General features: G+C 48.1%; 3 protein-coding genes and 1 pseudogene across 3 annotated transcripts in view; 1 reads left to right on the top strand and 3 right to left on the bottom strand.

The window, feature by feature from the left end:
* The window catches only part of LOC139605206 (zinc finger protein 551-like), a 390,584-nt gene that overhangs the window by 138,101 nt on the left and 238,844 nt on the right, over nt 1-13,639 (bottom strand).
* Nucleotides 1-13,639, bottom strand: part of LOC139605196 (zinc finger protein 23-like) — a 554,146-nt gene that overhangs the window by 373,879 nt on the left and 166,628 nt on the right. The gene's annotated exons all lie outside the window — the stretch shown is intronic.
* LOC139605220 (zinc finger protein 239-like) overlaps nt 1-13,639 on the bottom strand; it is a 135,122-nt gene that overhangs the window by 25,407 nt on the left and 96,076 nt on the right. The gene's annotated exons all lie outside the window — the stretch shown is intronic.
* On the top strand, nt 3,587-5,769 carry LOC139605198 (zinc finger protein 774-like; annotated as a pseudogene).

Below are 13,639 nucleotides of genomic sequence, written 5' to 3'. Positions count from 1 at the left end.
TGCGCTTTTCTGATTCCCCTTCCTTAATAACAGCCTGTCTTGTAGCTCTTTTCCCTTCTGCTGCCCTTGCAGAGCCATCCACAAACACATTGTCTCCCTCAGGCCAGGGAATGTCCCATCAATCTCTCCCAGCCTGGCTCGGGAGCTCTGTCCCTTGAGTGCAGTCCTGGGTTCCTTGCCAGCCCCTCTCCAGGCTGTTCAAACAGGAGGCTGGGTTAAACCCTTGCCCTGTCCTCAGTTCTGAATCCTCCTGTGCCACTGAACAAGTTTCATACTGTAATCACCGAGCCCTGCTCATCCATTGAGAGGCTCTTTTGGTTGTCAAAGCTTTAACTTGATGCCAGACTTGAACTCTAGGAGATCCTCCTGTTGTCATCAGTTTTCAGGCCTCTGCTCCCACGGAAGCTGTGGCTGCACAATTCTGCAGACAATGAGGCTGCTCTCTGGCCACTGGGTTAAACATTTTAGCACAAGAATTCCTTTGGCAAGACCCTGTTTAACGTCCACCTATAATTCAAATTCTTTTTCCCTGTCTGGAAGGCCCAGGCCACTCGCCTCAGTTAATCTTCATTTTAACACTTGAAAATTCTGTGTTTCCTCCTTGTGTCCATCCATCCAGTTTGTTGACTGGCAAGATAGGAGTGTTGTAGGGAGACATCCTTGGCTCCAAAAGCCCTGCCTTTAACAGGGACTCAATACCAGGCTGTGAGCCCTTCCTTCCCTCTCTTGGAACAGGACAATTGCTTGTCCTGGTTGCTTTAATTTGTAGAGGCTCCATATCTAATTTTCTGTATTTCCCTGGGGCTGCCCACACTTCTGGGTTCACTTCAGCATAGGCCTTGTCAGACTTTTGACACAGAGGTACAACAGAACTAGCCTCTGTATCCCTTTTTACAGTATTAAAATCCAGCTCTCAAACTCCTTCCTAGTTAATTACAATCACAGGAGGAAGAAAAAGAAATTCATTTATTTCAAACCTATCCCCCAGAGCTTCTAATAGTGGTTGAACAAATCATACCTGCTCATCTTTCCCACTCATTCCCTTAAAAATTAAAATATTCCTTTACTAATTTCCCCTTTAGGTCTAAGATTCAGAGCAGATTGAGAGGCCCCTATGTCCATCAGGAAATGCCTCCTCTCAATGCAGACCCACCTGAATGTTCTCAAGGGCTCCAGTGTGGAGGGTCCCTGGTGTGATGGGAGCTGTGCCAGCCCTGCCAATCCATGTCCATCACGGGGTGGACTTGCTGGTCCTGAGGGTGCTGCTGTCTCTGCTTGCAGTGTCCTTGTGCCCTGCAGCCGGAGCCCTGATTCCTTGCCAGGGGCTGTTTGGGTGGGCTGTGCCCTGCCGAGGAGGGCAATGCCTCTGCCGGGTGCTTGTGGCCGAGCCGTGCCCTGGGTGCTGGGGCCCCCTTGGGCCCTGGGGCTGATCCCTCAGGGGCTGTAGGAGCTCTGCCCTGGCCTTTGCCTTCAGCTTGGCCTTTTGCTGCTCCCTTCTTGCACTCACCTGCTGGGCCTTTGTGCCCAAGTGCTGCAGGGCCTTCTTCTGCCCCTCCTGCAGCCCCCCTCAGTGCCTGTGGGTGCTTGTCTTGCTTTACAAGACAGGTGTCTGCTTGGGAAGGCAGAAAAAGCCTCTCTTGGAATGGAGAATGCAAAGCCCCTCCCTCTTAATTTTTAGGATAGTGAAATCAAGGGGCTCTCAGGCAAAGATATGGGATTAGGAATAACGGTTCTTTACTAGTGTGTATAATATAATAATAGTAGTGTGTATCAACAGCTCCGGCAGTGCCAACAAACAGAGCCCGGAGCCGGTCCCGGCCTTTCGGCCGCGGCGCTTTCCCCTTGGGTGCAGTTCCGGGCACGGCCGGCAGGGGCGCCGGTGGCTCCCGAGGGGCGGGGCAGCGCATCCCTGCCATGGGAACCTCTCTTCACGGCAATAGAGCAATCCCTTCATCTAACTCTTTCACTTTTTTACCTTCTGTAGCCTTTCTCCCGTGTTTTGAGAAAGAATTTGGAGAGGGCTGCCTTTTAACTGAGCTCCTCGTGTTTCGATAAGGTGCTTCCTGTAGAGAGAGGGATTTTCCCTGAACAGCCGGAGCTGTGGTTACCAAGGGGACGTAACTCAGAGCAGGAGGGGTCAGGGGAGGATATCCCGCCGAGGCTCGGTGGGAGTGTGGGCAGGGTCTGCTGCCGGAATCGCCAGAGGGGGATCTTCCCGTGGAGACCGAGCCGGAGCGTGGGCAGCCCCCACATGGCTTATGGTGGCTGATCCGGCAGCTCCCGGCAGAGAAAAGGCAGGTGGGAGACCCCGGCAGCAGCAGCGGCGCTGCCCAGCGCAGCTGGCACGGGCAGGGCAGCCGGGGATGGGATGGCTGGGACCCGCCCTCGGTGCGGTCGGCGCGGTGACCTCGGCCCACGCGGCAGGACAGAGCAACCCCATCTTGCCCAGCATGGCCGGCAGAGCGGCCGCGGGCCGGGCAGTGGGGCCAGGGCACACAAATTCACCGCCAGCGCCGGGGCAGGTGGAGCTGCCCTGGGCAGTGAGCCCGCACCTGGGATGGAAACCGGGGCAGGCGGAGCTGAGGCGGGCAGCGAGCCGGGACCCGGGACAGGCGCCTCGGCCGCCAACGGAGGGGGCAAGAGCTGCAGAGGATCCCACTCTCTTTCTGACTTTTCCTCTTGTTCCCCTCCCTTTCATTTCCCCTTTTTATTTTCTTGGTTTTTTCCTCGGGTGTTTCTGATACTTCAAAGATTTTTATTCTCCTAAAATCTCCTGTCTAACATATGGCATATTCTCTTTCTTCTAGATTAAATGGGTTTTTTTCCAAATAAATCCAGAACCTAACAAATCCAATGCTTGGATATTTTGAAATGGTCGACGAGCTAACTCATGACCTCCTAATGTTGTTTTTCTCATCACCTTTTTATTTATCCTTTGGCAAATTAAGCATCTTTCAGTGACTTGCTTTGCTACACCAAAAATCCCAGTGCACCCAAAATTCCTTAAGAAATGATCACACAAAGCTTGAGTACGCCAGTGGGGTTTCTGATGCACGTCTTCTAATCTTTTCCTAGCAAGCACATTTTATTAAGTAATTGTCTTCCATGTAGAAGTTTCTATTTCCCTGATTTATCTTGTTCATTTCCTATCTTGTTTAATTCTTTTTTCTCGGCTTCCCTAAACTTTGGAATTTCCAGTTTTTCCTCGTTTGGAGTGAATATTAACATAACTCTTTCAGCTCCATTTTCTGCTGCATCCTTAGCTTTGTGATCTGCCCCCAGTTTGCCCAGTTTGCCTCTCCTTTGGCCCGGGCCGGGTTCCCCCCGCCCGCAGCGGCTGGGAGCAGCCGAGAGCCCCGCGCTGCCCATGCCGACCTGGCCCGGCTCCATCGCCGCTCCTGCCGCGGGCTGCGAGGGCTGCGGGAACGGGGCACCGAGGGTGTGGCTGCTGCTGGGGGAGGAGGAGGAGGGAGGGAAGGGCAGGGATGGAGGGGGAGGAGGAGGCGGGGTAAGGGGGAGGAGGAGGAGAAGGAATGGAAGGGGCGGGATGGAAGAGGAGCAGGAGGTGGGGATAAGACAGGGGAGGAGGAGGAGGGGGGATGGAAGAGGAGGAGCGGGAGGAGAAAGAGCAGTGAAGGAGGCGGGGTTAGGGGGGAGGAGGAGAGGGAGGTGGAGATAGGACAGAGGAGGAGCGGGAGGAAGAGGAAGAGGAGGGACAAGGGCGGATCAAGGCTGAGCTGCGGGAGCCACGCGGTCTCGATCCCTGCCTGAATTCGCAGCCCCCACCTGTGGGATCATCGCCCCCCCCCATGGCTCCGGTGAGCGGGGAGGGGGAGCCCGGCCCGGATATCCCGGGGGGTCCCTGGGTTGGGTTTTTGGGGGGGATGTTTGGAGAATGAAGAAGTGCAAGGCTGAGCGGAAAAGGCCCCTCGGGGGGACATCGGGGGGTGGCGGTGGCGGCTGCCGGCAGAGGCAGCCTGGAGGAGCAGAGCCCTGTGTCCCCCAGGAGGCCAAAGTGGGAAGCCCAGAGAGGGGGGAGCGCCACCATTGGCGGGAGCCTCAAGAGCCTGGAGAGGGGCAGGGGGGACTCCTTGGAGCCGCTGCAGCCCAGAGCAGAGAATGAGGGGAGAAGGGAGCCCGGGAGCCCAAACAGCCCCGGCATCCCGAAATGGGGAGAGCCAAGAGGGGGCAGTGCATCCCCAGAGACGGCCTGGGGGGATCTCGTTGCCCTTGCCTGTGGCACGGAGGCAAATCCCATGCTGTCCTTGTCCTTCCTCGCCCAGAGCAGGAGCTGAGCATGGAGAGCAGGGAGGACAAATGCTCGCGGCAGAACCTGGTGGCAGAGGCCGTTTTGAGCGGCTCCACGGCGCAGGAAGCCAACGGGGAGGAAAAGGCCCGGAGCTGCCGCACGAGGAGGGGCTGCAAACGCAGATGGCGGGGATGTGAGGGGGAAAGAGGCAGCCTGGGCCGGGAAGGCGGCCGGAGATGGAGGCAGAGCTCGGAGCTGGTGCTCCATGAGCAGCTCCAGGATGGGGAGAAGCCCCACACGTGCGAGGAGTGTGGGAAGAGCTTCAGGTGGAACTCGGAGCTGATCAAGCACCAGAGGATCCACACTGGGGAGAGGCCCTACGAGTGTGGGGAGTGTGGGAAGAGCTTCAGAGAGAGCTCCAGCCTGATCAGGCACCAGAGGTCCCACACGGGGGAGAAGCCCTATGAGTGTGGGGAATGTAGGAAGAGCTTCAGCAGGAGCTCCAGCCTGATCAGTCACCAGAGGGTCCACACTGGAGAGAGGCCCTACGAGTGTGGGGAGTGTGGGAAGAGCTTCAGCCAGAGCTCCCACCTGATCAGGCACCAGAGGACCCACACTGGGGAGAGGCCCTATGAGTGCTCCAAGTGTGGGAAGAGCTTTCAGACCAGCTCCAGTCTCCTCCGGCACTATCCGAGTCACACAGAGGAGAGGCCCTTCCAATGCCCTGACTGTGGGAAGGGATTCAAGAACAACTCCACCCTCGTCAAGCACCGGCGCATCCACACTGGGGAGAGGCCCTACGAGTGTGATAAATGCAGGAAGAGGTTTCTGACCAGCTCCAGGCTCCTCCAGCACTATTGGATTCACACAGATGAGAGGCCATTCCAATGCCCCGACTGCGGGAAGGGATTCAAGCACAACTCCGACCTTGTCAGGCACCGGCGCATCCACACAGGGGAGAGGCCCTACGAGTGTCCCCAGTGTGGGAAGAGCTTCTCCAGCAGCTCTCACTTGACCCAACACCAACGGAGGCACCGGTAAGGGAAGCCCTGCGAGTGCCCCGAGTGCGGGAAGAGCTTCGTGCGCTGCTGCAGCTCCATCCCCCACTGGAGGAGGCACTTTGGGCACAGCCCTGGTCACTCACATTCCCTGTGATCCATGTTGGGAACACACCTGCCTGCTTCTCCTTTGGTTTGGCCTGAATTTTTTTCTCTTCTCCATCTCTCTGTCCTCCAAAAGTCTGGGGGGATGGAACAGTCACCTCAAAACCACTCATATTCTACTGAAAATAACTGAATTTTAACCCCAAAGGGCTCAATTCCACCTCAGATTGCTTGTTCCCTCCTCAAAAAACTCAATCCCAGGCCAAACTCACTCCATTCCACAGCTGTCAAGTTGAGATGGAGTTGGAAGGAGATTGGGAGAAGTGGGATCTCAATTTGGAGCAGTGGGATGGGGATTGTGTGGGGCTGGGTGTGTGGGATGTATTTGATAGCAAATAAAACTTTCAGAGTTACTGATTTCTGTCCCGTTCATTTTCAGTCAGTTCTGTTTGCAGAGTGCCACCTTCTCAGCTGATTCAATTCCTATAAAATTCCCATTTTTTAAATCATCTAACCCAAACAATCCAAAAACCAATATCAAAATAAAACCACCTGCACACAATTAATTTTTTTAAAAATAATTTTAATTTTTCAAGAGTACTTAAGGATGTTATTAAAGTTTAATTGTTTGGTTGAAATGTCTGAGAAATTGTACTGGTGTCTGGTTTTGTGTTTAGTATATTTGTAATATGAATTGTTTAACTAAGATGTGTTAGATTGCATGGTAGTTTCTTTAGATATTTTTATCTAAAGTACATTAGTCATCGAGTTAAAATTTTCAAAAGGTATTTCCTTATATATATTTTGTTTATTTATATGCATTGGTAATATTATAGTAATAGTTATTGTTGGTTGGAGTTGAATCATTGTTGGAGTTGAATCATTGGAAAGAAGAGTTGAGATTTTTATATTTTATTTTTATTATAATTTATTTAATTTCAATTATTATTTCTTTGTTTATAATTTTATTGCAATTTGTTGAGGGGATAGGAAGGAAGTTCAAGGGCAGGAACATTTTTTCCTGGCTGGGAACTGGAATTCCAGACCCAGGGAGTGTGTGCAGGGCCCCACAGACTGGGATCAAATATGGGCTGGGATCACCTGGACTGGGATCACATGGATGGGGATCGTGTGGATCAGAACCCTCCAGACCAGGATAGCCTGGAGTGGGATCAAATATGGACTGGGACTGTATGGACTGGGATCCCAGGGACTGGGACCATATGGATCAGGACCACACAGACTGGGATCGAATATGGGCTGGGACTGTTTTTTAAAGTAACTTTGTTCTATAGTTTTTATTTCTGTCGTTAATTAAGCTTGTGAAAAAGCTGCTTGTGTTAAACTGCCTGCTTGGATGGGATAACATCCAATGCACCCAGGATGAGGACACCTGTACAGATCTGCCAACTATCAGCACTCCCCGTCTGAAGGCAGAGTGCACCAAGGCCCAAAACCTGGAGGTGATAAAGAGAATGGACTAAAACCACAGCCAAGGAATCTGCATGCTCTAAAAAGGCAGATCCAGGGCAGAGCCATGCTAAACAGTTCTTGGAAGATGTAAACTGGGTGCATCTTGGCACTCAGCCAGGAGCACCCTGTTACCTTCAGGGATCCCCTGAAATACCTTTCCCCTTACATCAGCCTGGTGCATATTCATAGAGCCTCATGCACAGCAGCTGGGAAGGGTTTAACACTTTACTGGGTATATTAGCGTTCAGAAACACATAATCACCAGAATGATTATATGCAGGTGCTTTTATTGAAGAGCTCTGGGTGTCAGGGGTACCAACCCAAATCTGACTCCGACATGGGTTTGGGATGAACATGTTTTTATATTCTATCGTTACATAACTTTCATGTTAATGATTAAACTTATATTGTTCTATTGTATACATAGATTTCAGCCAAGCATGGGCTACTTGTGGCCCCCCTCAAACTTCTAACATAGTTTCTCATGGTTCTTCCTATGATTATACAGTAAGTATATTTAATTACTAAACAATCATCACATCTAACAATTATATCATTTATCATGTTCTGCTTACGGAGGTGCAATTTCACATGATCTGGCAAGCACAAAGCCTAACATTTTCAGAGTCTATTTTTGACATTTTTCCAGGGCCCCACTATCATTCTCCCCCCTTTGAAAGCATTTTCACTTCACTATAGGTGTAAATGTTTTCACTTGATACAGGCCTTTATTTCTCAATTTATTCTTGACGTTCTTCAAGTCCATGGTTGATGTAAACGTTGTCGTGGATGCTGTCACGAACTGGAGAACCAGAAGATGGTGGGTGTGGATCTCGTGTCAGTGCCTTTATTATCTTCTGGTTCCAGGATGTTTTCTTCTGTATCTCTCCTTTTAAGATGCTGTGAACTAACCAAATTGCTAAGAATACAATTAGTAAGATTATCACACTCTCAATGACAGATTTAATCCGTGAACTCACATTCCACCCTAACCCTTTAAAGATTTTGCCTAGCCAGGTCGTAGTCAAATCCTTTTGCTCTTCTTGTGCTTCATGCTCTCTTTGTTTCAACTGATTGATGTCATATTCTACATCTGCAGTTACATTTGGGATGTGAACACAGCAATGACCAACCCGTCCCTTTAAAAATCCACATACTCCATGCTCTTTCAGGAGTAACAAATCTAAGGCTAATTGATTTTGTAAAGTCATTTTTGTGGTGGCTTGTAATTGTACATTTAATTCTTTAAATCCTTCCCGGGTGACTCTTGCCAGTCTATCTACCTGACCTGTAAGTTTGTACAGCATCTCCCTACTCTTATAGTTTGCTATAGGACCAAGCAAAGCCTCTCGGGCCCACCCAAATTTCACTCCACCAGAGGGTTCTTGCCAAGTGTCATCTGGATTTTCATTGTCTAGAACTTCTCGTCTTGCTCTTATCTGCACAAGTTCATGTTTTCCGTTAAATGGGGACTTTTTCCAAATTGGACATGAGGTTGGGAGGCCTAAAGTAATTTCCTTTACTTTCCCATCTACAGGCAGATGTGTTGTCCAGGTGCCATCGCTTGCTGCCCATACAAATTGTCCTGGACCTCGGACTGTACTCCTGGTACATCCTACAACTGCTTTATAATTCACTCTGCCTTGTTTATGTTTGATCCCTCTGCAAGCACAGCCAGTGTTTAGGGCTATTGCCAGGGGTGGCATCTGCTTTATCTCTGCATCATCAGAAGTGCAGTCATAAGTTTTATTACATGCCCACCAACTTACTTTGTCTGCCCTCGTTCTGCTACTGGTGGCAGTGTTTGTTACTGCTGGATCTGTTTCATTCTCGGGGCCTTCCCACTTAATGCACCAAGGGGTGTTTGCCATACATTGGAATCTTTGAAGGATACTCACAGACCACGCACTGTCCCAAGGCTCTGTCTGATCTTTCTGATCCTTGGCCTCACACTTCCATACCAGAGTGGTTTCTGTAACATTTTCTGTAATCTTTTTATAGTGTGGCAAATAGCATTGCCATTGTGTGATGCCTGCTGATTCTCCCATAGGGGTTCCTAGTGTGCCATCACTTAGAATACAGTCTTTCTGGCCCATGGGTCTCATCCATGTTCCTATTTTCTCCCAAGTTTCCTTGACTACTTGCCTCGACTCAGGTACCTGTTTGCATGCAATTGTTTTGTTCTTTTGTGTTTCAGGTAGTTTTGATGTTATGATTCCCCAGTTTACTGGGTCTCCTGCTGCCCTTTGGTATTGGTATACAGGCAGTTATTCTACAGGTGTTTTGCATTTTGGCAAAGGCTTTGACTAATCCAATCATTACATTCTCAGCCCAAACTGCATTAGAAACCTTTATCACCTGTGTTTCTGCTTGTACCTCTCTCTTCATTCTAGAATGAAGAGTGTTTAGTTGATCTTTTTGCATTCCACATCCCAAAGACATTAATGACCATAACGTTAGCACAATTACTGATAGCATTCTCAAAGTGATTAAACACATCTTATCTGCAGCCTTGTTGGTTCCAGAGTTTACACAGTCCGTGATCCAGGATGGATTTTCTTCACTCGGGTGTAGTGAATCCAGGGGTCCACGCCGGCTACTTTGGCTGCTGTAAAGGTGGTCAGCAGTACCTGGTGGGGCCCACTCCACTTTTCTTTCAGCAGTTCTTCGTTCCAGTTCTTGATGTACACCTCGTCTCCTGGATGTATGTTATGAACTGGGTTCTCGAGAGTCAGCGGTCTATTCCACACGAGGATGCTCCGGAGCCGAGCTAAAGTTTTCCCGAGAGACAGAACATAATTATACACTTCCTGCTTTCCTGTGACGTGCACATTAGGGTTAGGCTCAGGAGATTCATATGGTTTCCCATACAATATCTCCTAAGGGCTGACTGACATCCCACTCCTAGGCTTTATCCGAATCCTCAACAGTGCTATTGGCAAAGCCTGGGGCCACTGCAATTTGGCTTCTTGGCATATTTTACTGATTTGCCTCTCTAGTGTCTGATTCATCCTCTCTACCTGTCCACTCGACTGGGGTCTCCATGGTGTGTGGAGGTCCCAAGTTATCCCCAGCAATCTACTTACCTCTCTTACTACTGTAGCTATGAAATGGGGCCCCCTATCTGATGATACCCTAGGGGCACCCCGAACCTGGGAATAATCTCCTGTAGTAACCACTTTACTGTTTCCTTTGCTTGGTTGGTGTGACAGGGAAGGGCTTCTGGCCACCCAGAGAATGTGTCAACCCCCACTAACAGGTATTTGTATCCTCGAGTTCTTGGTAAGTCTACAAAATCTACCTGCCAATAGTCTCCAGGCTCTATTCCTATCCGAATTCTTCCTATCTGTGCCTGTCGCCAGCCACTGAGTTGTTTTTCAAGCAGATATCGCACTTTGACAACACTGATTTTGCCATTGTTAACATCCGTACCAAAATTAAACTCTTCTTTAGCAATTTTACCAATGCCTCTGCACCCCAATGACATTCGTTATGTTTAATTTGTAGAACTTCTCTCATTATCAAGGGGGTACCACTATCTGTCCTTGTGCAGTCACATACCATCCCTCTGAATTCTTTTGTGCATTTAGCAAACGTGCCAGTCTCTCATCTTCTACTGAATATTTTGGTTCTGGAGGCAAATTGAATTGGGATACGTTAAGCTTTAAAGGTATCAATGCCATTGTTGTTTGCACCTCTCGAGCAACCTGTCAGGCTGCCCCGTCTGCCTTTCGATTTCCCTCACAGATTTTGGAGTTTCCTGATTGCTGTGCTTTACAGAGTATGATTGCCACTTGTTCAGGTTTTTGTACTGCTTTTATCAATTGCAGGACTGCATCCTGATGTTTAATGTGCATACCCAGAGAAGGACAATAGTCCCCTTTCTTTCCACAGTGCTCTGTGTACATGCACCACTCCAAAAGCATATTTTGAGTCAGTCCAGATATTTCCCTTTTTCCCTTCACTTAATTCTAGTGCCCTGGTTAAAGCAACCAGTTCTGCCTTCTGGGCAGATGTATTTGGTGGTAATGCCTTTGCCTCCACTGCTGTACTGACTGTTGTTACCGCATACCCAGCGTATCTGGTTCCGTTTTCCACGAAGCTGCTCCCATCTGTAAACAGCTCCCACTCTGGCTGCTCTAGTGGGACGTCTTTCAGGTCTTCTCTTGCTGAGTAGGTGTACTCTATTACCTCCACACAGTCATGCTCTAATGGGCCTTCTTCAGTTGTGGTACCTAGGAACAAAGCTGGATTCAAAAGGTTAGTTGTTTTTAATGTGACATCATCCTGCTCAGTCAGGACTACCTGGAATTTCATCATCCTGCTTGGGGATAGCCAATGGCCCCCTTCTGCTCTAAGACAGAGGTTGCCATGTGTGGTACATTGACATCTATGTGCCTTCCCATCGTGAGCTTCCTGGCTTCTTGTATCAGCATCACAGTGGCTGCGACTGCCCGCAGACATGGAGGCCACTCGGCACTTATGCTGTCAAGTTGTTTGGAAAAGTAGCCCAGCGGCCTTTTCCAGCTTCCCAGACCTTGGGTCAGGACTCCTAGTGCTAGGCGCAGCCTTTCATGGACAAACAGCTGAAAATCTTTAGACAGATCAGGTAAGCCTAATGCTGGAGCAGTTGTCAGTGCTTCCTTTAATTTTAGGAAGGCTTCTTTCTGTGGCTTGCCCCAGGTGAATGCTGCATCTTCTGAGCTTCACACAGGGGTTTCGCAATCCGTCCACAGTCCATGATCCACAGGCGACACCATCCTGCCATCCCGAGGAAGACTCGCAGCTCATGTAGATTCTGGGGCTCTGGAATAGCACAAATAGCTTGGATACGGTTAGTGCCTAGTTTTCATTGCCCTTGTGAAATTTCACATCCCAGGTAGATCACAGTCTGTTGGGCAATTTGTGCCTTTCCTCTGGGTACTTTATAACCTCCCATTCCCAGGGAATTTAAAACCTCAATGGTTACCTTTATACAGGTTGCCTTTTCTTCTGTAGCTATTAGTATATCATCAACATACTGCAACAACAGGTATTGGTCTCTTGGTACTTGCCCACTCTCGGTCCAAATCTCCAGCTCCTTTGCCAGTTGGTTTCCAAACAGGGTCGGCGAGTTCTTATATCGTGTCCAGGTGAGCTGGGCCTTTCTCCCATTCCCTGGGTTTTCCCACTCACAGGCAAACAGTTTCCTACTTTCTTTGTCAAAGGGGGATGCAGAAAAAGGCATCTTTTAAATCAATTTCAGTAAACCACTTATATATCTCCTTTACGGATGTTAGCAATGTGTAAGGATTTGTTACCACTGGAGAAATGTCCTTTGTGATTTTATTTATTGCTCTCAAATCCTGCACTAATCTATATTCACCATTTGGCTTCTTTACTGGAAATATTGGTGTAGTAAATTCTGATTCACATTCTTCTAAAATTTGGTATTTCAAGAATTTCTCAATAATCTTTACTTATTCCTTGCCATGCTTCTGGTTTTATGGGATAGTGTTTGACTTGTAGAGCCCTCGCCCCTTCTTTTAACTCTACGTGCACTGGTTGTGCCAATTTAGATTTCCCTGGTATATCTGTCTCCCATACAGAGGGAATCACTGCATCTCCTACCTCCCTAAGGATAGAGGGAACAGGTTTTTCTTTGATCATTAAAATCTTTCCCGTCTTTGATTCAGATATTTTCATTATAAGCTCTCCATTTTCAAAGGTTATTACCGCATCAAGTTTCTCTAGCAAATCTCTCCCTAAAAGTGGAATTGGACACTCAGGTACGTATAGGAATTCGTGTGTTATAACTTTGTTCCCAAAACACAAATCTAGGGGTTGCAAGAATGGCCGTTTTTCCTCTTTCCCTGTAGCGCCGACTATTGTTGTTTCCTTGTCCCCAATTTGTCCTTGCAAATCATTCAATACCGAGTAAGTAGCTCCTGTATCTATTAGAAATTTGACTTCTTTATGTCCTAATTGTTTATTTATAACAGGTTCCTTAACTTGTTCTACTGGCTCTATGTCTAGTCAGCTGGTATACTCCCCCAAAACCATCCCCTTGGTAACCTGCTGGCACTGATTGCCCTGGTGAAACTGGTTGTTCAAGTCTGGACATTGTCTCTTCCTGCTGAACTTCATATAGTTTAGACCAATTTATAGTTTTGGGCACAGCATTCTGAACTCCTATTTGGATCCACTCTTGATATTTCAGTAGTCTCCCCATATCGCAAAAAAAATTAGGGTCCCAATTTGGATCCTCAATTGGGAAATTCTCATCTCAATTCCCTGTTACGAGTCCATTTCTGATGTCCTCTCTTGCCCTTTCTTTGTCTGCCTTAAGTACCATCTGTTTCTCAGTAGAATCCATCAAAGTATCTAATATTAATATATTAGATATATTAATATACTATATATAGATATATATTAGATATATTATTATACTATATATAATTATATATATAATATACATATTATTGTATGTCATCCCAGTCAGGATTTTGAGTTTTTTATAACCATTTTTAATACTCATGCCATTTTATCAGGATTTTCTCTATGAATTCTGGCTGATTGTTTCCAAATAACTAAATCTGCAGGAGAGAAAGGCACTTTTATAAATACTGGCCCTTCCACTCCTACACTTTGTTGCAAGGGGGCAATTACAGTCCGTTTTTGTCTGCCTATGTCTTTTCTATCCATAACTGGGGCAAGGTTAGACCGACTCCTGGTTCTGTGGGCTACCCCATCGTTGATTCTCTCTCTCTCCTTCCTGCCACAGTTAGGTTTTGCTCATCTTCCGAGGAAGAGGGATCAGGTGACGATGGGAGAG

The sequence above is a fragment of the Agelaius tricolor genome, unplaced genomic scaffold, assembly GCF_023055355.1.
Source record: "Agelaius tricolor isolate 1412-34295 unplaced genomic scaffold, bAgeTri1.0.p SCAF_61, whole genome shotgun sequence".
Classification (NCBI taxonomy): Eukaryota; Metazoa; Chordata; class Aves; order Passeriformes; family Icteridae; genus Agelaius; species Agelaius tricolor.
The sequence above is the reverse complement of the archived record's forward strand: the minus strand, read 5'-3'. Positions and strand labels throughout refer to the sequence as shown.